This window comes from Callospermophilus lateralis, chromosome 2 (assembly GCF_048772815.1).
Source record: "Callospermophilus lateralis isolate mCalLat2 chromosome 2, mCalLat2.hap1, whole genome shotgun sequence".
Lineage (NCBI taxonomy): Eukaryota > Metazoa > Chordata > Mammalia > Rodentia > Sciuridae > Callospermophilus > Callospermophilus lateralis.
Genome location: NC_135306.1, coordinates 174,277,872 through 174,301,335, shown reverse-complemented (window position 1 = coordinate 174,301,335; position 23,464 = coordinate 174,277,872).

Sequence of the window (23,464 nt, the reverse complement as noted above, 5' to 3'; positions counted from 1 at the left end):
TGCGTCTCACAGAGCAAAATACTCACATTCATGAGTATTTTAATTTAATTTTCCAAAAACTATGTGAAATGCAATTTAATACCTTTATATTATCAATTGAAATTTTAAGGATTTAAAATTTGAGTGACCACACATGTTTTACTAAGACAATGACATATAACAAGTCATCTTCTAGCCCTGAAATCTAAACCCTTTCCAGAGCTACAAAGTGTTGCTCCATCAGTGTCTGAGTGGGCTGTTATTTTCCTCCTCTACTTGTGCAGCTGCTTGTGAAATTCAGATATAGGTCCTACAGGTGAGAAAGAGATGAAGAACCTTCAGTGAGCTAGCCTATATTGAGATTAAGTGAGCTCATTGTCAACCCCTCACCTCCATTACCTCTGCTAAGGGAAGATGGTGCACTTGCTGTATGATGTGCACTTACTAGGGTGACCCGCATAAATGCAGAGAGCACTTATATGCAGTGACCATGGCTTTGTTCTCATTATCTGTGAGTGGTTAATAATCCATGCTCCATTTGTTCCTGGCTTCAAGAGGCTCATGAGATTAATTTCTCTCCGTGAACTGTAGCTTTTTCTTAAGCAAATTGTTCTGAATTCTCTCAAACATGGCACAAATTTTCTTTTAAAATGGAAGTTTGCTTTTGGAAATCGTCAATATTCATTTAGAATCAAACCTGGTTGTGCAAATAGAAGGGAAATCATGATGAAAGCAACATTGAGAGCAGTTTTGAAAGTGGAGTTGGGAGGCCATTAGCGAAGCAGAATTCAAGCTGCTGTCATGGAATGAAAACTTTAGTCACTTCTACTCTTTAAATGCAGGCATCTGGATTGATCAGATAACTATATTGTGCCCGGAAAATCAAGGTGCATATTAAGAAGATACTGGACTTTTGAAATGTGGATATTTTTATTCTTCAGTGAAGAAGCACCTATCAGAGGATCAATATAGATGTGAGTGGGGCAAAGTTGAAATTTCCAACCTTAAAATCTTGTAGTAGTTGTTATTTCTGGTGTGGACAGTCCCAACCTTGAAACAGTCTAAAAACCTGCTTCAAATTGCCTAATGAGTAGAAGGCAGATATAATTACATGGAGATCCTTCTGAATGGCAAACAGTTTTCTCATTCAGAAAATTCTAAGAGTTTCTGAAACTCTGTTCCAGACACCCAGGAAAAGACAATATGTATGTATGCATGTGTGAGTGTGTGTGAGTGTGTGTGTGTGTGTGTGTGTGTGTGTGTGTATATTTCTTTTTTTGAGACAGGGTCTCACTAATTAGTGAGAACTTATGGCCTTGCTAAGTTGTTGAGTGAGGCTGGCCTTGACATTCAGTCCTCCTGCATCAGCCTCCCTATTTGCTGGGATTACAGGCATGCATCACTATGCCCAGCGAAGCTTTACTCTTTTACTATAGCCACTTGTAATTTGCTTTAATTTTTTACTTTAAAAATTGTTTATAAAATGTAATATAAACCTCTATTAGATTTTGTATTTGTTTTTTTTTAAAGAGAGAGTGAGAGAGAGTAGATTTTATATTTGTAATAGCAAACATCTTATATGAATATGTGCATGTGTGTGACTTTGTATGTAATTGGAAAGAACCCAAGGATGGAAAAATAATACCAAAGATAGTGCAAGGAGACAACACAACAGACTGGCATGTGGGTGACCAAAGTGATTGTGAGATGTGAAGTTTTGGGTTAGCTTATGTACAAATTGGGCTGCACATTAGTCACTGATAGTTACAATAGCTCAGATCTCTATAACAGCTCTTGCAAGGAAGTTCTATTTCGTCTTTGTTGTGTTTTATATGGCAATAGTTTTTGCTTGTACTCATTGGGAAAACTCAAGTTAAAGAATTGCACAGATACAAAGATATATCCCACTCACAAAACAACTAAAACTATCTACACATTTATGTCTCATCCGTAATGCAGACCATTCTTCTGTGAAGCAGGGACAACTGGGACAATGTCTGCAGGCAACAAAGCAACACTGCATGGCAGATACAATTTCAGGATGATTTAGATTACCTATGTTCCAGTCACGCTCCATCAATAACTAGCTGTTTTCCCTTGGGCAAGTTCTTTTCTTCTCCTCAGTTGTCTCATGGATAAAGTGGAGGGTGAAAACAGTTTAATACTCTTAAGGCAGTGAATTAACTAGTACTTTTAAAACACTTAGCAGTACCCAGCATACACTAAGTACTGAAGAAATGTTAATGATGGATTCTAAGGTATCATCTTGGCTCCAGAGAACTTTTATGATAGTATATAACCATACTCATTGTTATTTAGACTTTTTACTGATAAACTATTATTATTATATTATATTATGCATGTATTTCTACTATTAAATAATGGATGTTTTGTCCTTGGATTCATCGATGATCATTTTCTAAGTTCTTTTATCCTGGTAGTTCTTGGTATATTAATTACTTTCCTTGGGTATAATTTTCTTTTCTGTAAAATACAACATTGTCTACTTGTGGAAGTGTTATGGAGGTTAAATTAAATACTGTGGATAAAATACTTAGTACCAAGCAGGATATACTCCTCATTTCTAAATGCATGTGATTTGTAGAAAGCAATGCAATTGAAGGGTGGGTTATGCATTTTTTAAAATAAATTTACTGCTATATCCTGGACCTGGACTCTATATATTTATTTGGGGTTTTGGAACTGTGATTGATATATACCAGAAGAGTTAGTATTCCAAAATACATCATGGCACTCCTGAAAGAGAATCCTTGGTAAATGTTAATTCATTTCCTCAGAATAGATTTTGTAACATACTAAAAAAAAAGTGTTCTGATGTTTATGGGATGCCTAACTTCATTGTAGATACAGTGTGGTTTGTCAGTGACTATAATTAACATTTGTCAATCCAAGTCAGTTGGTCATTGTAGAAACCACAATTGATGAGACTGAGGATAAAGACAAAAAAGGACATAATGTTTCTTTAGATGACTTAAGTTTGGCATATTCTGTATGCATGTGATACATACCTTATAATTCTAAAAACAGTATGATGACTTAGTTATTATTTTTCTGACTTAAACTGGGAAAGTTAAATATTTTTTTGCAAGGTTAGAAAGTAAACCATCAGAATAGCCAAAATTCAACCCTTTATTCTTACTCATAGTTTCCTTCAATTTTATTAGGAGAAAAAAAATTCACTACTATTCTAATGTCCAATTGACAAGGTAACAACCATTTCCAGAACTTATTCAGAAAAAAATCTACAAGATAACTGATATTACTGCTAAGTCATATTTATTGACTGTATCCTGTGGAATTATCTGTTGGCAAATACTAAGTAAGAATTTTAGTTAAAATTTAAAACATGCTTCTGAATTATACATTTTTTTTTCTTTGTTCTTAAGACAATTTAAAAACTTTATTATTTTTGATGGGAAATCTCTAAGGTACTATTACCGACATGGTATTACAACTTGACAGAAAGTGAGAAAGAAAAAAAGGACACATTTGCGCCACATGATGAATCATGATAATACAAGCAGTAATTTGAAATAATTTTATATTGACAGTAATGCTTTCTTTAAATACAAAAGTGTTTCAAAATTGAACACGTTGGAAAAATCCAAGTATTTTGCTAGATAATTTCTTTGATGTTTAAATCTTGAGAGACTTGCAAACCACAACAGTGTCTTAGGGTAAGTGCCTCTGAGTTTTCATCTACCCAGGCAGTTATCTCAGCTGAATGCATGAGGGGGAATAAATTTGGATAAAAAGCAAAGCCCTTTCTCTATCTTTTAAAAGAAGCGGCTGAAGTATACAAACAATTATGGCATCTGTGCGGGGTGATGCTCCATGTCCCATCCCTACCGTTCTAAGAAAAGAGAATACATTCTCTGGCCATAAGGATTGGAAGTGCACTAGAGGAGAAGATGCATTTCCAGCTTCTGTAATTGCCCTCACAATACATTTCCTGTGAAACAACACTGAAGGTAGTGACCATGGTTGGTGCATGAAATACAAACCATCAGTTAGGCTCCTTTGAGGCTAGAGTTCTCATCATTAATATAAACTTTTGTTTGATTTTGAAAAATATCATGTATTATTTATTTGAAATTCAGCTGGTGTCAAGGTCTGAAAGCTTAACACATGAGAAGAGAAAGAAGAACATTTCTGACTCCAAATTAGACAATTATCACACTGATAAATATGAATTGAGCATTTTCTGTATTCAGGCATTACCCTAAGAACTTTATGTGCAGTTGCTTAATTATCACAATGTTTCTATATAGTAGAAAAGATTTTATTCTCATTTTACAGAAAAAAAATCTGAAGTGCCAAGAGAGAAAGCAACTTGTGCAACTATCTACAGTAGTGAGTTCAACCCTGGCTAGTTTACTCCAGAGGTCATGTCTTAATCACTGTATTAAATCACCTTCTTGGAGTTATTTAGCTTTTGGCTGTAGATTCAGTTTCAAGTGGTCTCAAATATTAGCTCCACCAAACATTAGCTTTTCTGAAACCACTTATAGTAAGGTATTTAGAATTCTATCTTAGTTTCCTTATCCATAAAATGAGATAAATACTAATGTATTCTCTAGTCGTGTGAGCATTAAATAAAGTGATTAGCATGGTATCTGAATGTGGCACTTTGAATCCCCAAGTAGAAATTATTAAATTTTGTTTTAGAAAGAATTAATGAAATTTAGTGCATTTTATAGTCTTTGAGGAACTGGTAAAATATTATGGATGGATTGTTATAATTAGTATATGGAAATAAATTCATGCTGCCCTAAGAAGTACAATCAAGGATGTGTATTTAGAGTTAGGTTAACCTGGGAGTCAACTACCATCACTTGGCAGAGAGTCAAAGACAGGTCGGGGAATTGTGAAAGTTTACAGTGGAAAGGCTTCAGATGTGTTCTGACTGGAGATATGTTGCCTGGTCAAATGGAGCCTGGCTGAATTAGTGCAGCCACAGTATATGATTGCAGATAGGAGCATGTTTTGTTAGAAGTTGGGGAAAAATTAGGGAGACTGGCAGTTGCTGACCAAGTTTTATTCATTTTGGTAGAATACTTCAAAGGTTGTGGTTGGCTTCACAGGAGGTTGCTCAGTTCTAAGAGTTCTCCATTTCTATATGGTTTGGGCATTATCCTTTTTATAATCAGTTTCTTTATAACTAATTAATTTAGCTAAGAAACAACAATGCTGGAAATGATGGAACTTAGGAGAGAAGATGAACAGAATTGAGTTTTCCTTGATTCTACTTCAGAGTACTCTACCTCTTCCTTTTTAAGATTACCTCATACTTTATTATCTCTCTTAACACAATCCCACCTTTATCATTTTTTTCTTTCTTATTAGAGCGTTTTTTATTTGTCAGTGTGGATATCTGAGAATGAGAACACAACTCAGACCATCTCCCCCATCCTGTGCACACCCCCACACACTCCCCTGAAGATAATAAGGCTGAATGCTTTCTCTGTGTTGTACACTTCCCACAATCCTTGTGAAGAAAAGTTAAAGCATCATCCTTTCTTTTAGGAAAAAAACAAACAAGCAACCAAACAGTCAACCCCACCTAAAAAAAAAAGAGCTTGGATTTTTTACATTGTTTCATATCATATTATACTGTGGGTTTGCCTACCCAAAATCAAATTCAATGGAATTGCTAACACAGAACTTTTTTCAAACATGGTTACCTTCAAATCTGCTGAATGGATGAGATACATCAATGATTCAGGCAGGGGGCGCTGCATAGTCAGATATGAAATGATGTGTGCATCATCAACCCACCATGTTGTATTCACATTCACCCCTGCAGTGACTCTGGGAAAACTAATATGGCATTTGCTTTCTAGATCATATTCACAGTCATCCCCAATTCATTGTTCATGCTAGGAGAATAAATAGCATCTGGCAGAACAGTGCTCTGTGATTTTAGACAGATGTGAAATATATGTAAATTTTACTAAGAGTCCAGTCGGGATATTTCTAAGGCATAAGAGACACAAAAAAAATACAATGATTTCTCTAAACCATTTTCTAGTTGAAGTCAAGTTTGCTTTTCTTAAAATATCTCCCTAGATACTCCTCTGCAAGGACAATCCTTTAAACGGACTTTTTTTTTTTTTTTTTTTTTTGCACTTATTTTATGGTAATAGTTTCAGCCTCCAATGCATCACCTAAAAGCTGTATTAAGGATTTTATCTGCATTTGCCACTGTAATGTTAAAGTGTCACATATTTTTTCAGCTGCTAAATTTATCAGGTTAGATCTAATAGACAATCAAGACACTCTTTTTATACAAGGTAATATATATTTTAGGAATAATGTGAAAACAAAGTGAAGGCAAAAATGAAAAGTGAGAGAGAAAGTGAAGAAAATGCTATATACCTGAAGTATACACCAATGAAGTCATGTCCTGGTAGGGAGTTAGAATAAAGAAATCACCCTTCTAACAAGATGTGTGACCTTGAGGTTCCTCAAAGACACTTCATTCCTTCAAAGGCTGCTCAGATCCCAGAGAGAGTGTTTGCCTTGAGATAAGTGACCGTCTCTGGAGAGCAGACCTGGACCAGATCTGCCCTCACCAACATGCGCGTGGGAACCAGTTCCAGGATCCACACTGCAAGAAAGGAAGACACCTAGACAACATGAAAAAAACAAGGGAGGAAAGTGCCTCAAACAAACCAGGACGCTATAATAACAGAACCCATGGACAGTGAAGTTGATGAAATATCAGAGAAGGAATTCAGATGCTTCATAATTAAAATTATCTGTGAATTTAAAAATGACCTCAATGAGCAAATACAGGCAAAAATTGATCACTCCAAGAAAGAGATAAGAGAGAAAATACAGGTAGCAAAAGATTAGTTCAAGGAAGAGATAGAGACTCTGAAAAAAAAAAGTTACAATTCCTTGAATAGAAGGAAACAATAAACCAAATAAAAATTTCAATAGAAAGCATAACCAACAGACTAGATCACTTGGAAGAAAGAACGTCAGATATTGAAGACAAAGTATACAATCTGGAAAATAAAGCTGACCACACAGTGAAGATAGTAAGAAACCATGAGCAGAACAAACAAGAATTATGGGACAGTATCAAAAGACATTTATTGTTACTTTTATTCTTGATAACTGTCATTCTAAATGGAGTGAGATGGAATCTCAGTATAGTTTTAATTTGCATTTCACCAATTTCAAGAGATGTTGATCATTATTTTCATATATTTTTGACCATTCAAATTCCTTCCCCTGTGCAGTGCCTAGTTTAGTTCCTTTGCCCATTTATTGATAGGTTTATTTGTTTTCTTGGCATTAAGCTTTTTTAAATTCTTTGTATATCCTGAAGATTAATGCTCTGAGATGCAGGTGGTAAATATTTTCTCCCATTCTGTAGGCTCTCTGTTCTGTTCTTGACTGATTCCTTTACTAAAAAGAAGCTATTTAGTTTGGTGCCATGCCATTTATTTTTTTCTGGATTTTATTTCTTATGCTTTAGTCTAGCTTTTTATTTTTTAATTTAATTTAATTTTTTGGTTACCGAGGATTGAACTTAAAGGCACTCAATTATTGAACCATATCCCCAGCCCTGTTTTGTATTTATTTATAGACAGGGTCTCACTGAGTTGCTTAGCACCTTGCTTTTGCTGAGGCTGGCTTTGAACTCCTGATCCTCCTGCTTCATTCCTCAGAGATGCTGGGATTAAAGGCATGAACCACTATGCCCTGCTAGTCTAGCTTTTTAAAACAGACAGTACATTTTTTTTTTTTTGGCACATAGAGTCACCATACTATATAACACACTAGAAATTTTTACTCCTATCTCTCCGTGACTTGGTACACAAGTCCTTCTCCCTCACCCCACCCTCCCTGGCCACTGGTACTCACCATTCTAATTTCAACTTCTATGAGACTCACTGTTCAAGATTCTACATTTCAATGAGCTCATATGATACTTGTGCTTCTTTCTGTGTCTGTTTATTACACTTTCACATAATGATCTCCATGTGTATCCTGTTTTCTTCATTGACAGCATTTCATGCTTTATAATGGCTGGAGAGCATTAACAGCATTATGTATATGTTCCACATTTTCTTTACCCATTCATCAATGATGGAGGCTTAGGTTGTTTCCATTTTCTTGCCCATTGTAAATACCACAGCAATAGACATTGTAGTGCAGAAGTCTCTTGGCCATACTGCTTTCATTTGCTTTGGATATATGGCCATAGTGGAATTTCTGGATCATATGATAGTTCTGCCTTTAATGTTTTGAAGAAACTTCATAATTTTGTTTTCATAATGGCATGATCAATTACTCCTTTATTTTGAAATATATATATTATATAGGACAGACTTTTAAAAATACATGATAACCTTGGACCATAATACTTAAACTGAAAGAAAGCAATTTTCTTACAGATTTGACTTTGTAATGTTTTTTAAAGGTAGGTGAACGGGGCCAGACTGGACATTTCCAGCACAATATTAATTAAATAAAAAGAGTTCTGATGTTTGTGGGCCAGAAAAATAACAATGAAGGGAAGATAATGTTGAAGAGAGATGTGTTTTATGGATTCAAAGGGATTTGTCATCTAGTAAACTCATGTTACTAAAGCCAATTGGTTATTCTAATAATCAATTATAATATTCTAATTGATTATTAGAATAACCAATTGTTATTCATAATGGCTTCATAGCAATGCTGTTTGTAACAGTTTTTAATGACATACAAATTTCAAGTGCTTTTAGAAGATAGATAAAATGAATCTTAGGTTTTGACCTTAATTTCAAATTAGTAACCTTCAACTTTTTTTTTTTGATAGGGGAGAATAAAAAAGAATCTATATTAATTATTTGTCTAATTATTAACACACTTTTGTCACAGGAGTCAAGATGTCTCCAGAGAAGAATCTGAGGATTTCCCAGAGGAGAGAGGTTACTGAGGGCCAGTGGTGTTCTTGTCATCGGTGATGCAAAAGAATTTTAGCATGAATCAAAGGCATAGACAGAGGTTTATTTGGGACAGTAGATACACATTCAAGGGAGAATGTGGGCTATCTCAATAATCAAAAGCAGCCCTGTCTTGGAAAGGGGGTCCAATATTTATAGAAGGGCTGTATCAGTGGTCAGACTGGAAGTAGATCCATGATTAAGCTGCACAATTTTATACCAGTTTTCCTGAGCTTCAGTATTTCCCTCATTTTACAAGGGCATGGGCCAAGTGCTCAAGAATCAAGACTTATGACTATGCAGTCTACATATCAGTGGCTTGTGGGCATTTCCTTTAAGGTTCAATGTTTTCCTCTTTTTTATCCTAAATACCAATATCACTTTCATCTGCCTGAGAAATTGTGACATTGTTTCCTTCACAGAGCAAAATGTTTGATATTAAAATGATAGGTATTCTAAATTTGCCTCCCTTTCTCCTTAGTTGTGAGGTCTTAAATTACTTGAAATCAATTCTGTGACAATGTATGAATGACTGAATACATTAATGATGCGTACTGGCTTGGATAACTTTATTGCCTTTATTTATTTAGGGAAACAATGAGTTAAAGGAAAAAGAAGATATAATGCTGGGCTAACCACCTCAAAGATTAATATGTTACTTCTAGGACTGGGGTGCAGCTCAGTGGTAGGATAGTTTCCTTGTATGCCCAAGGCCCTGTGTTCATCCCCCAATTCTGAAAAAAGGAGAAAAAAAAAACACAACCTTTTCTTTTTCCCCGTGTGCTCACTCATTTATCATTTTTTATTACTTATTGAGTGTCCCATTTAGAACTGCTTCCCAAATATAGTGACTCTTCTCCTGCCTCAATCTTTATAGACTCTTGTGAGTGATTGTTCCATTTTTTTCCTATTTTAATCATCCTTGAAGGTTTTTCCTCCCCTGGAAGAAATGGACTGAATATAATGACTGCATTTTACTGTTAAGTGGGTTAAAAAGAAATAATGAAGGAGAAATAGGCTGATTGTTAAGTCTATTATTATGAAAATATTTTAATGAGAAACAAACTCCCTGGAAGTCATCATACACAGAAGGGCAAAGGAATTAATTCCTATCTTTACTTCTTTATTTCTTTTTTTCGCTACTATGAAACAGACAAGATGAAGAGTTTTGCTTAGAATAAACTTGCTACCTTTGTTCAGGATACAAGTACTTAACAGTAATTTATAAAGGACAATGAAAAATGGACTTGATATTTCAAAATCTTCAATAGATAATATTTTTTTCTTTTTGTGTTTCTAAAATAGAACAAAAAATATACATTCATTGATCACCTTTCATGACACTAAAACAAAACAAAACAAAACAAAAACATCGATTTCAAATTTCCCTACTAAAATGCCAATGCCATCATTTTACCTGTGTGAAATTATAAACTGCAAGTAAATCACAAACAGCTACATTCTGAATAATTCAAGCCTACTTATTTCTATTATTGGTATTCAACTAGTGGGTAGAATTCTAACGTTTTGAAGTATATTTATAAACTGTGAGAAGAAAAAAAACAGCATGAATAAACTAAGGCGAGAAATCATGAATAATTGTATTTGCAGAAAATTAATTTACCAGATTGCTGTGTATTGGTGAAGACCTCATTTTATAGAAGGGCTGAACCATACGAGATTCTGTCTGTATAAATCTATTAGTCAAACATTAGAAATTTCACATGGTTCAAAGGCACAGTTCTTTTTATACAGTTGTTGCTATGGTAGTGAATAGGATAAGAAGATAGTAAAATTATCAGATAGTCAGGGTAATGGGCCCCAATTAAGACTTGTTTTAAAATGGAAAGGCCACTTTGCAAAGTTTACCTGTAGAAACATTCCAGATGTTCCAGCCAACTCTTTTATCCTGGGGTGAAGGGAACAGGGAGACAGGACACACCTGAGTGAAGGCTACAGACTCCAGGACTAACCAATAAGCTCGACATTTATCTAATACCTGTTTAGCATAGATTTTGACCAATAACTAGCACAACACCTAAATAGTAACCTACTATCAGGCTCCCATTTGACTACTGAAAGTTTTACTTATTTTTCTCACATAAAATAAATCCTACTTCTTTCATTCTGGCCTTCCATTTTCCATTGAGTCCAATCTTCAAATTCTTGAGGAAAAAATCTGGGAAGAAATTGCCCATGAGCTTCTGAGATCTGTTGTAACGTGGTAGGGACATGGCCTACCATTGAGAGCTCTATCAAGCTGCTGGGTAACAGAGAAAAATTCATCTTTGCCTGCTGCAACCCTTGGAGCTAAAGATGGAAGGCATTCTATTGCTGTGCTTAGCTGCTAAAAATAAAATGGGTTTTCTCAGCTGCAAAAGCCTGCAACTTATGCAGAACCCATCCATTAGCACAAGTAGAGAATCTAGTTTTTTCTCAAACTCCAGTATTAGTAACAGATATTCTTTCCAGACTTAATGATTTACGTCTCTCTGTTAACATATTCACATTAATAATCATTCATTTATTAAATAAATATTTACTCTGGGCCTATATTACCAGGCATGGTACTGTGGAGTTTTGTTATATTGTATATTATCATTGCCATCCTCAAAGTCTAGTAGAGCACACTTAAAATAAGTAAAATATATGTGTAATATTATAATCAGAACTAGGCACTAAGGACAAAAATACGTAACAAGAGAGGAAGATATTTTATGATGGACTAGGTGTTTCAAAATAGCAGGTGTACTGGAAGCTTAAAAAATTCTGGAAGGACAAGTCATGTGATTGCAGAGAAGAATGTCCAGTAAAGGGAAAGACAAACATGAACATCCAGAGGCAGAAGAAAGCCCAGTGTGAGGAGGTGATCAAAGTGACTAGGGCAGGTCATCCAAAGGGAGAATAGGAGAAAAACTGATGAGAAAAAAAAAAGAAAGAAAAGACAGGGCAGTATATTTTTGAGAAGGAATAGAAGCCAGAAGTTGCATTACAAGGCAAACAGAATTGTCCCAGTGAGACATGACTTAACTTGGGAAAGACTGGAGTATCAAGAAGAAGATGGAAAGTATGCATTTTAAAGGTAGAACTGAGAATAGTTTCCAAAATGAATAATTTGAGTGTGCGTAAAAGAGGCATTAAGAATGACTTCAAAATGTTTGATTGGTGTTGTGAGCCACCCCCTGTAGGCTGTGTGTGAGAGCTATGCCCACTGGAGCTATAAGAGGGGACAGGTCTGGCCCTGCATGCTGATTGGGCTGTGCAACACAAGTGCACCTTTCCTCTTGCTCTGCCAGTGATCCCACTCAGCCCATGAGATGGGTGTGACTTGCCAAGATATCAATCAATCTGCTGATCACAAGACATCATGAAGCAAGACTCCACCTTTGAAATCTTATTCTCTGCCTTATTTGGTGAATAATATTTCATTGAATCTTCTTTGTGGGTACCCCCTATAAAAATATAGAGATTCTGGGTGTAACTCTCTTTCCCAGCTGACCCATAAGGTCGCAGAACAGTTCTACACTCAATCTGAGGAAATCACGTCCGGATGTTGCGTGATTTCTTCGCCGCTGCTTTCTTATCTTAATGTTGCATTCAGCTCTTTGGAACCCAACTCATCTCATCAGCATGAGCAGTTGGGGAGAGATTGGAATAGAAGGAAGAAACCAAATTGCTATTAATGTTCTGGAAAATCTGAAAAAAAAAGCAAATTTGTGATAGAAGTCATATTACAAATTCAGTTGTATTGTTATTATTATCTCATGCTACATTTGAGAGGCCAAGTGAAATGGAGTTTCAAATAGCACAGCAATTAGGATTCAATCACAGAAGCATAACCACAAAAATGATATGGCAAAAAGAGATTTATTATAGTGATTAAACCTTCAAAAATTCCTGGAAACCATGAAGAATTCTTTGGAAGACTGTTACCTTCACTATTGGTAGTGTTCCTGAAATTGCTATTTGACAGCAGGGCTGTCAACTGGGGAAAAATCAGGCGTTGTCAACAGACTTAGTAGTACAGAATTAATTCACAAAAATAAATACAGACAACCTACAATGACAAAGTGGAACCTGTGAGAACAAACTAGAACATGTGTCTATCTCTCATTTTTTTATAGCCTTGATGATGAAAATTGAACTACAGAAGAAGCTGGCTGGCTTTGCCACAGAAACACAATGTACTTGGCCCTAAATCAGAGAAGCTGGAAGAGAAAATGCAATGAAAGCCAGAGAGGACTGGGTACTGTGACCTTCCTTATTAGGAAGGTGAGCCAGCACATCAGTGAAAATTTGCGTAAGCTGCAGCAACACCTGGCACCTATCTGCATCAACACACTCGGTGCTTAATGGTTCCTATTTTGCTTCTAAATCTTATTTTCTTTTCTGTTGCCAACCCTAACTTTGAAATACACAAGGAAGAGATTTGCAGTAAATATTATCACATCATAGCCATTTGACACAGGACAAAGCCACCATGAAGAGGCACTTGTATGCAGTGCACCTAGAATTCAGGCAAGGACATGAATTCTAATTGTTGAACTCTTCCAGGTATATATCTGGGTTTACTAATACAGAGGGATGGTACTCAATGCAAAGTTTCCAGATTACATACCACCAAAGAAGCTAATGAAGGTAGAAGAAAGAAAATTGTTGCTTCTGGGATGATCCAGTCTTGGGATGTCAGTAATATGAAAAGGAAAAGAACAATTTTAAGTATAGGATGAAACTCTAGCAAGATGTGATCTAGAGAGTCAAGCAAAAGCATATTCAAGAAAGAAAAGTGAATAGTTTTCTTCTTAAAAGCAATTCATGATTGAATTTTCTCATTGAAAAGTAGGCTTGCTGGGGATATAGCTCAGTTAGTAGAATACCTGATTTGCATACACAAGACCCTGGGTTCAATCCCCAACTCCACAAAAAAAAAATGTAGGCTTAAAATTTGCTTCTTTATTATTTATGCAGATATAAAAGAGTACAAGGCAATCAGAGAATTTTCAGTGTCACCAAGTAAATCCTTTGGAATATATGTTTTTCCTTTAAAACTGAGAAAACATGTTTATTTTTATTAAGGAAACAATTTAACAGGTTTTTCTTTCTTACAAGAAATATATTGACTGGAGCACAAACCGAGACAATTACATTTTCAATGTTTAGCAATCTACACAGGGTTGTTATTCAATAATTGGGCAGTTGTTGAAGTTTGTGATATTCTACTATATTACTAAAACTTGTAAACTATGTAATGGTTATTATAATAACCTCTTGAGCAGTTTATCTCACTGAAAGGAACACTTTTGTGGATCTTTGAGCTACACATCATTAAAATTTGTGGACATAATCATTTTTCACTAATACAGATGATCTATGTGCCTGAAGGAAGCCAGAGGCTCAGAATTTCACTTTTGTATATTATTTTCAAGTTGATAGTTAGAAACTCTTGGGTATCTCTCATGTTGTTTATGAAATCTGTCAATAGCCTACGATACTAAGTGCATTACTATCTTATGATTTCTGATGTCTGTGCTGGAACTATTTCATCCAAACAATATTCTTAAATTAAGGGTCAACATCTTACTACTGAAAGAAAGAAAGAATAGCTGCAGAGTAATTTAAATTCTTTGAAATGACCTCCTTTGACTGGTACATACACTGCAGCATTTCATCAGTATGATTGTTCATAGTATAAGCATCTTTCTTTGTTTTCACACTATTTTTAAAATCAATATTTTGTGATTTTATGTATTTGCTCAAATCTGCAATTCTGTTGGGAATTTTACCTCAAACAGACAAGTTTCATGACATTTTTTGGCCATAATGTTTTTCAGGCATAAACTAAATCCCCAAAAGATGAAATCGGTGGGATAATATTTTCAGAATTGACTCATATCTGAGTTATGTTTTTTTTGCTGCATTCATATGTTTAATAGCCTCTTCAGAATTCTCATCATCTTTTGGAGTTGGACTTTCATTATTTATATCTGTTTGTTTAAACAAGGGAATCATCTCATTTTGAACATCTGAGGTGTTCAGCAGTCTGTTTCACTGATGGAATCAATACCTACCACTTCACTAAGTGTTTATCTGTGATAACAACTTTTGAAGTATAGGTATGATCCTTTTCTCAATAAGATCCAAATCATAAAGCCAAAATGTTTATTGCCCCCAGAAAATTGTTTATCTTGTTGTAGATCTTCGAGTTCATTATCTGGGTAAAATTCTATTAATCAATGTTCTTTTTGAATGATCTTCCAATAGCCAATAGTCCTTACGGACTTGGAAATTCTAGAAAACATTAGCTGAACATAGCAGGGTGCTTTCAGGAAGCCAAGTTGCAAACAAAATCTTAAACTTACAGAAAAATGAAAGACCAATTGAAAGTTTTCTGCATTCTCTTTTACAAAACTTCCAGTGATATCATCACTTAATTATTTTTAAAACTCTATGACAACTTAAGCTTAGTTTTTGCTAATACTGCTATTTGAAGGAAAGAGTAATGTTTTCAGCAAGCATCTTTTTCACTGACCAACTTTCCATAAATAACTATGAATGAATCAATAGCTACCAATAAATTTTTGAGAATTCACTGCCAACCGTAAAGAATAGATCAGCAACTCTGAGCTGACTCTGAAGCCTCTTGACCTTGATTATTCCAGAACTTCAGCTTCTGCCCCTTGGGTTGCTTCTCTGGTTGTTCTAAGGCTGTCCCTTGCTCAGAGAACATCAGAGACCTGGAGGAGGACTGCCCATCAAAATACATTATCCTGTTACCTATTATTATTTATACTTCAGCCAATTTCAACTTGTGACTTGTATAAGTTACAATTTTCTTATTTGTTTTTCAGTGAGATAGTTTCCACCACTGTCTCTCCTCTCCTACAAGGAAAATTACTCACTTTTTTTTGTGCCAATCTTATCTTCATCACATACACTTAATATGGCCTTTAGAGATGATGGGCACCATATGTCTATGTTGACCAACAAACTATGGGAGTTTCCTTAGATTAGGGCCCAGATTTATTTATTTTTTCAAATGTATAGAATCTTACATTCATAGATGCTTAATGAATATATTAAACATGTTAATTAAAAGTAGGATCAAGTGGAGTTGGGGATGTGGCTCAGTGGTAGAGTGCTGGCCTAGATGCAGGAGGTCCAAAGTCCAAGGTTCAATCACAGGTATGGGCAGAAAAAAAAAATGTAGTGTCAAGCAGACTTTGTCAGAAAACATACCTGGGAAGTCAAGTCTTTCCCTATGGAGACTATGTGGCCCTAAATGCACATGGGGAGAATTACCCTTCAAACACAGAAATGTTCTCTTTCCTGCTATTCTGAGATGAGCACTAAGCAGATGAGCACTAAGAACAGAAACCCTGTGGCTTTCAGTTTTGTGTTTGGAGCAATCCCTCTCCTACTTTAACAACTGTTTCATGGACCCAAAATGCTAAACTGATTTCTTCAGTAAAAAGTCTCTTATGCTGTTTAGCAGTTATTCCTCAGCATTCCCAATAGGAGAAATTTATATAAAAATATATTAGATTTTTCATACTGATGTGTTTCAATAGGCATCAATTTTTAGGTCTCATGGCCAACATTGCTATGTTTTCTCTGAAAGCATATCTACTGTTTATTGTGCATGTTGAAAGAAATCTCAAAATGAGAATAAAATGATTTAATCGTGAGTTTAGCTTTAGGCATTTGGGAGAAAATTGAATTAGATTTCTTAACATATTGATATTTGAACTTATTACTGCATAGATTTGACAAGTATCTTTATTATTTGCCTCACAATAAATACTGCTTAGTAAAAAGGTATTGTGTGGATAAGCAATAAGCATAGATAACGTCTCTGAGGATTTCTAAGAGATACTTGCTCTTTATTTATTTATTTATTTATATTTATTTATTTTTCTAGTCAGTTTCAAGGAGTTTAAAACAACTATCTTGAATCAAGGACATACAAATTTATATTTAGTCTTCAGATACTTCAAACTCCATTCAGCTTAAAAACAAAACAAAATGAAACAACAACAAAATATCTTTTTAGTTTCAATGTTCATTATCAAAATATGTTGGCAAAAGAGGGATGAAGAAGTAATAGTTCAGCTTCTTTCCCAGATAGATTATTGAATGGAACCAGATACATATAGAATTTGAAGAGCCAAGTATTTTAATGTGTAATAGCTAGTATTATATAAGGAATAGATATTTATTCCTTATAAATAAGATAGTGGGCACTCCAAGTTTTATATTCCAGAATAGTAATTGATTTGGTATTGGTCTACCTGTCTCATCTCCCCAGATCTGTATAATAATGAAGAAATATAATTATGAATCTGCTTTTTTCCCTGTATTAACTGGATCATAGTTGATTAATTGCTTAAATATTCTGAGCCACAACTAACAGATTTTCAAACCCTAATCTTAATCACCCTTAACTGATAGATTTATTCTAAGGATGAGAAAATTTTATGAAGCTCCTTACACCATACATAACAAAGAACAAATAATAACCAAATAGTAATTAAGAATATTTGGAACACGTCATTTATTCTCTGCAGATTACCTAAAAGTGGTGATTAAGTCTCTTGAAATCTGTTGTTTTTAACCTCTTAGTTTTTTAATCTCTTTGATAGAGACTCCTTAAGATAAAGATTCTGTTAATGAATGACTTGAAGAAATAAGAAGAAATATTCAGGCCAATTATAAATCATTTCAGAAGATGTGAAATATCTACTCATGTTGAATACCAAGACTAGAAATCATGAAAAATGTATTGGTTTTTAATACATTTGTCTCACTTAACTTTGTGTGTTATTGGATATTTTTTCCCACAAAAAAATGGAACAATACCATCATGACACCCTTCCCACACATCAAAGTGCTAGATTCAGGGAAGTAGTTTCTATGGGAAGAGAGCAGTTCCTCCAACGTGGTCTGTTTCAAGATATCTTTGATATAAGCAGTTATATTTTGATTTGGAACTAAAAGAATTAAGTTTGAGGGGAGAGAAAATGAGCTGAAAATATAAGTTAAGAGTGTGTTTTAAGGGAAATATATGGATTCAAGATTTTTCACTTTGGTATTGTGGGAAGTAACATCATTTCTTTGAATGTCGGCTATAAAATTTATGAACATTTAAAACAACATCAATTTCCTGCTTCTTCCTATTAACTAACATTATACAAGACACACCCCAAAATACACCAGATATACAAAGCAATTGTGTGAAATAAAAATAAAGCTAGAGGCATCATACTCCTTGATTTCAAAATATATTACAAAGCAGTAGTAATCAAAATAGTATGCTGTAATTAAAACAGATATATAGACCAATAGCAGAATGGGAAACTCAAGAATAAATCCACGCATAGGTGGTCAAGAAATCTTCTAGTTGAGGACCAAGAATAAGCATCAGGAAAAATACGTTCTCTTCAATAAACAAAGTTGGAAATATGTACAAAAGGAGGTTGGGTGCTTGTAATACAGCATATAGAAAACAAACTTGAAGTTAATTCAGTGTAAGGCCTGAAATGATATAAAATTTGGAAGAAAACATAGTGACATTATTCTCAGTAGACAATTTTTTTAGCATAGCACCAAAACCACAGATATCAAAAGCAGAAATAAACAAGTGGGATGATATCAAACTAAAAAGCTTTTGCACAGCAATGGAAACAATAAACAAAATAAAAAGCCAAACCATAGAATGAGAAAAAATGTTTTCAAATCATTTATATGATGGAGAGTTACTGTACTAAATGTATAAGGAACTCACAAAATATAACAGCAAGAAAACAAACTTTAAAATTGGGCAAATGACCTGAATATATCTTTTCCAAGGAAACATATAAATGGCCAACTGGTATATACCAAATGCTTAACATCATTAATCATCAGAGTAATGAATTCAAAACTGGATAAGAGTTCCATTTACATTCATAAGAGTGGCTATTATAAAATACAGACAAAATTAACAAACGTTGACTGAACTTTGGAGGAAAGGAATCCCTTGCACCCTTTGGTAGAAATTGATGCAGCCATGAATGGAAATTAAAAATATAGTCACAATATGACTCTGCAATTTTACTTTTTTTTGGTAAATATACAAACAAAATAAAATGAATATATTAAAGAAATGTTTTTACCTACATGTTTATTGAAACATCGTTCTTAATTAACAAAATATGAGAACAACCCAAGTGTTTATGGAAGGGTGAATGGATAAAGCTAATATTATACACACACACACACACACACACATATACATCATGATTAATCATCATAAAAAGAAATTTCTGCTATCTGCTGTCATGTTGATGGATATGTTAATTTTTTGTGGTATCATTACATATATGTATATTATATCAAATCAACATTCTATATCATTTAAATATGGAGAATTTTTATTTCTCAATTATAACTCAATAAAGACAGAACACTTCAATTACATACATTATTTAAAAGTTTTCCAAAACTTAGTAGCTCAAAATCAATGACTGAATTAATTTATTTATAAGTCTGCAACTTTTGGAATGCTTGGCAAACATGTCCTCTCTCTGCTCCACCCTGTTTTCACTGAGACCTCTTTGGTGGAGACTGACATTATTTGAAGATACATTCCCTCACTTGTCTTTTGGTTGAGACAGTTTTCCCTTTGCAATTGGGCAAAAGCTGGTAGTTGAAACCACACCTATGAGACAACCTCTCCATATCACATGGGCTTCCTCCCAATACGTTGGCTGGGTTTAAGGACAACTATTTTGAGAATGTTTTACTTCCAGGAGGAAGCCATGACATGTTTTATGCTCTTGGAAGTGTGTACTGCATCTACTGAATTCTATTTAAGACTGATACAAGGCACAGGTCCAAGTTGTGTATGGGAATAGAGAGAACAAAATGTAGCCCCACCTCTTATGGCAATTTTGCAAATAAGGGATCTGAAATGTACATGATTTTTAGAAAAGAAAAAATCCATACTACATTTTTGTGGCCAAAGAATATTCACCATTAATATCTATGTTTTCACATACTGTGTTATTTAGGTTTCTTAATATAGGACAATTGCCTATAAAAATACTAATCTTCAGAGTACCATTGAAAGGAAACTAAGATTGCTAATTTGCAAATGAAGAAACAGTATTATAAAGGTTAAATTAATTCTCTAATATTTAAAAAGATAATTGATGAAAAAAAGACATTAAAATAAGGTTCTTCTACATGTAACTCAAATTACTACTAAAATTAAAATTCTGAGTACTTGCTTTTTGAGGAACAAACACAACTTCTTCAAATTTGTTGAGATAAGCTGAGTCACTGAGGAATGATACATTTCTTTTGGAAAATTTATGTTTGCTTAAACTTTCTTTTTCAGTTGTTCATATTTTACTATCAATGTGGGAGTTCCGTGACCTTTAAACTAAGTAGTTCACTCTCTTTGAGTTCTTTCACTAAGTCTAAATATCATTGAGTTTAGAATCAGAAGGTTTAGAATTCATCCTCACTAAATTATGAATGAGAAATTGGGGAGAAAATGAGTCTTCATTGCTAAAATTATACTGTGCAGCTCAACTGCTCAGACTTCTTTTCATATGAGTAAAACATACCCTTCAGACTTCTTGTTATGTGAGTAAAATATACCCTTCTGTTAGATTCATTGTGGCTGGGCTTCCTATTCCCTGCAGGTGATTGCAATCAACAATGGACAAAGCCTTTTTTTTTAATTATTATTATTTTGTCATGGCATAGAAAATCTCCAAGTTGTTAAGTAAAAGCCAGTCTACTTTCTTTTAATTTAGCAGGGTGTCAATTGCTGTCTAATAAGCTACGTGGCAGGAGCTGGCAAACTTCAATCAAAGGTGGCTATCTATTTTGGGAAATAAACTTTTTGCTGGAAGAGTCACCATCTGATGCCTCCTTAATCGTTTTTTCCCTAGGTACCTTCTTAAATATGACATAGTCTTGATCCTGGAGGTAAAAGCTGATGCTGAATCTTCTGGCCATTTTTCTGTCCCTGAAACTCAGGGGGATTCATGATCTAGATGGGGCAGTGCAATGGAAGTTGGTATTGCCTCTATTAGCATAGAAACACTGTAAAATACCTGAGCAAAATATTCACACCTGTTGGGTTTGATGTCTTCTCTATTCTGTAAAATCTACGGACCTATGATTATAAGATAATCAACATATAGGAATTTGGTTTCTGATATGTTTTAAAGTATGGTTATTAGGACAGTAATTTATGTGATTGAGTGTAAGTAGTATAACCTACATGCTAAAACCAATAGATTTGTTCAAAATATCTATTTTATAATTTCATTGACAATGTGCCTTAAAAGCGTAGTGTTTAAGAAATTTGCAATTCTGGTAATTTTACTACTTTATTTATTGTTACTTTGTCAGATAGGGCGAATCCTTTTTTATTTTCATTATCAACATCATTACTATTTGAATTGAACTCATTTTAAATTCACAAAGATTCTTTGTTTATAGTGATAGTGAACCAGAGCAGAAAGTTCATATAATTTATTTCAAAACTTTGGGATGACTTGTTTTGAGGTTATATTGTTGACACAATTCAGATAATAATTCCATATATAGCAGAATAGAAGTAAAAAGAAAAATTTCACTGCATTAGATTCCTGTTGGGGCTATAGCAATTACTATGTATATTTAGTGCCTTAAAGCAATTACCTTATGGTTCTGGAGGTCAGAAGTCTGAAGTAGGCCCTCTGGGATAAAAGGAAGGTGTTGCTAGAGGTGCAGAACTTCTGGATGTCCTGGGGTAGACTCTGCTCCTTCTTTTCCCAGTTTCTAGGGGGAACCTATATTCTCTGCTTCACGGCTCCTTCCAGAATTCTAAAATCATTGCTACAATCTGTACTTCCATTATTACATCTCCACCTCTCACTATGAACCTCCTGCTTCTCGTATATATTTATCTGATTACATTGTGTCCACTTAGATAACACAGAATAGTCTGCTCATACCAATATCCTTAATATATTTATTCACATATACAAAGTCCCTTTTGCCATAAAAAGCTAACATATTTACAACAAGTATAGGATTAAGAAATACTTATTTTACAGATTTAAAAATGGAGGCTTAGAAAAATACAATAATTTACCAAGCTCTTTTTTTTTATTTTTTGGGGGAGTGGGGGTACTAGGGATTGAACTCAGGGGCACTCCATCACTGAGTCAATCCCCAGCCCTATTTTGTATTTTACCAAGCTCTTTCAAGGGGAGTTTACTCATATCTGCTTCATTTCAAAATATTTTCTCTTTCTCGTATATAATTATTGTATTATAATGAAAACAAAGGCAAAAGCATCTGAAGTTTAAAGAAACCCTAGGTGATTTAGGGAAATTTTGGCTCAAAGAATAAAGAGACCTGGGGATTTAGTTCTGTGTTAGAGTATTAGAAGTTAATGTTAGATTCCCTAGGTTCAATACCTAGTACCACTAAATGTATGTATATACTTGTGTCTATTTATAATTTATATAGTGGATACACACACACACACACACACACACACACAATGATATATGATAAACAGTAGCTGTGGTCTCTGAGATGATGTGCCAGCAATTACTTTTAGCATAAAACCCTAGACCCTCTACAGTTGCAAGTGTGTGTTCTCTTCCTCTATCCTAAGTCAAAAAGGTTTTTGTGTCTCTCATATTCATATGCACAGTTGAAGAAAAAGGATATGCAATGAAAATTAAACCTATGCTTAAATTAACTTGGCCACATTGTAATTTTTTTTTTTTTTTTTTTTTTGGTTTGGACTCTAGGAAGGGATTTGGGGAGCAATACTGTAGATACAAAGATCCCACCCTTACTCTCTCCGATACGTAGTACCTTGATGTCGTCCATTCACGGCCCTGCTCTGAGTAAAATCAATAGTTACTTTTAAACTTGTCTACCTTTCTTTTGCAATATGTTCCCATTTCTTTGTTGTCCAAACTGAATTTTGAGCACATATCTTGTACCTCTAAGATGTACCCTATGTGTACATGCAGAAATTTAGAAGCAAGTATTTCATTTTGGCTGATACTTCCTTTATGGAATATATGTTACACTTAGGAAAAAATGTGTCAAAATTTCAAAAAATAAAAAAAAATAACTGAATTACAATGAATAGTTTACTGAAATTTTTAAATTAAGTGAATTGAAATGAATGGTTTACTGCAATTTTTTCTGTGTTTATGAACACAGTAGACTGAAAGCACTGGACTTGCTGAGCAAAACTAGGAAATGAGATGGGTAAGTTTTCAAGTATCTAGAATATGGTACAATTATTTATCCTCAGTAAAGGCAAGATGAACAGTTTTGTCTAACATCAAAGTGAAATTCACAAAGTCATTTTTTATTAAATTGAAATTATCAAATATAACTCACTTCCTTGATCAGGTTATCTAATAAAACTTAAAAAAACCTGTTCATTGAATATACATAGTGCTTTTTGGTAGTATGACCATTTTGACAATATTGCTTCTTCCTATCCAAGAACA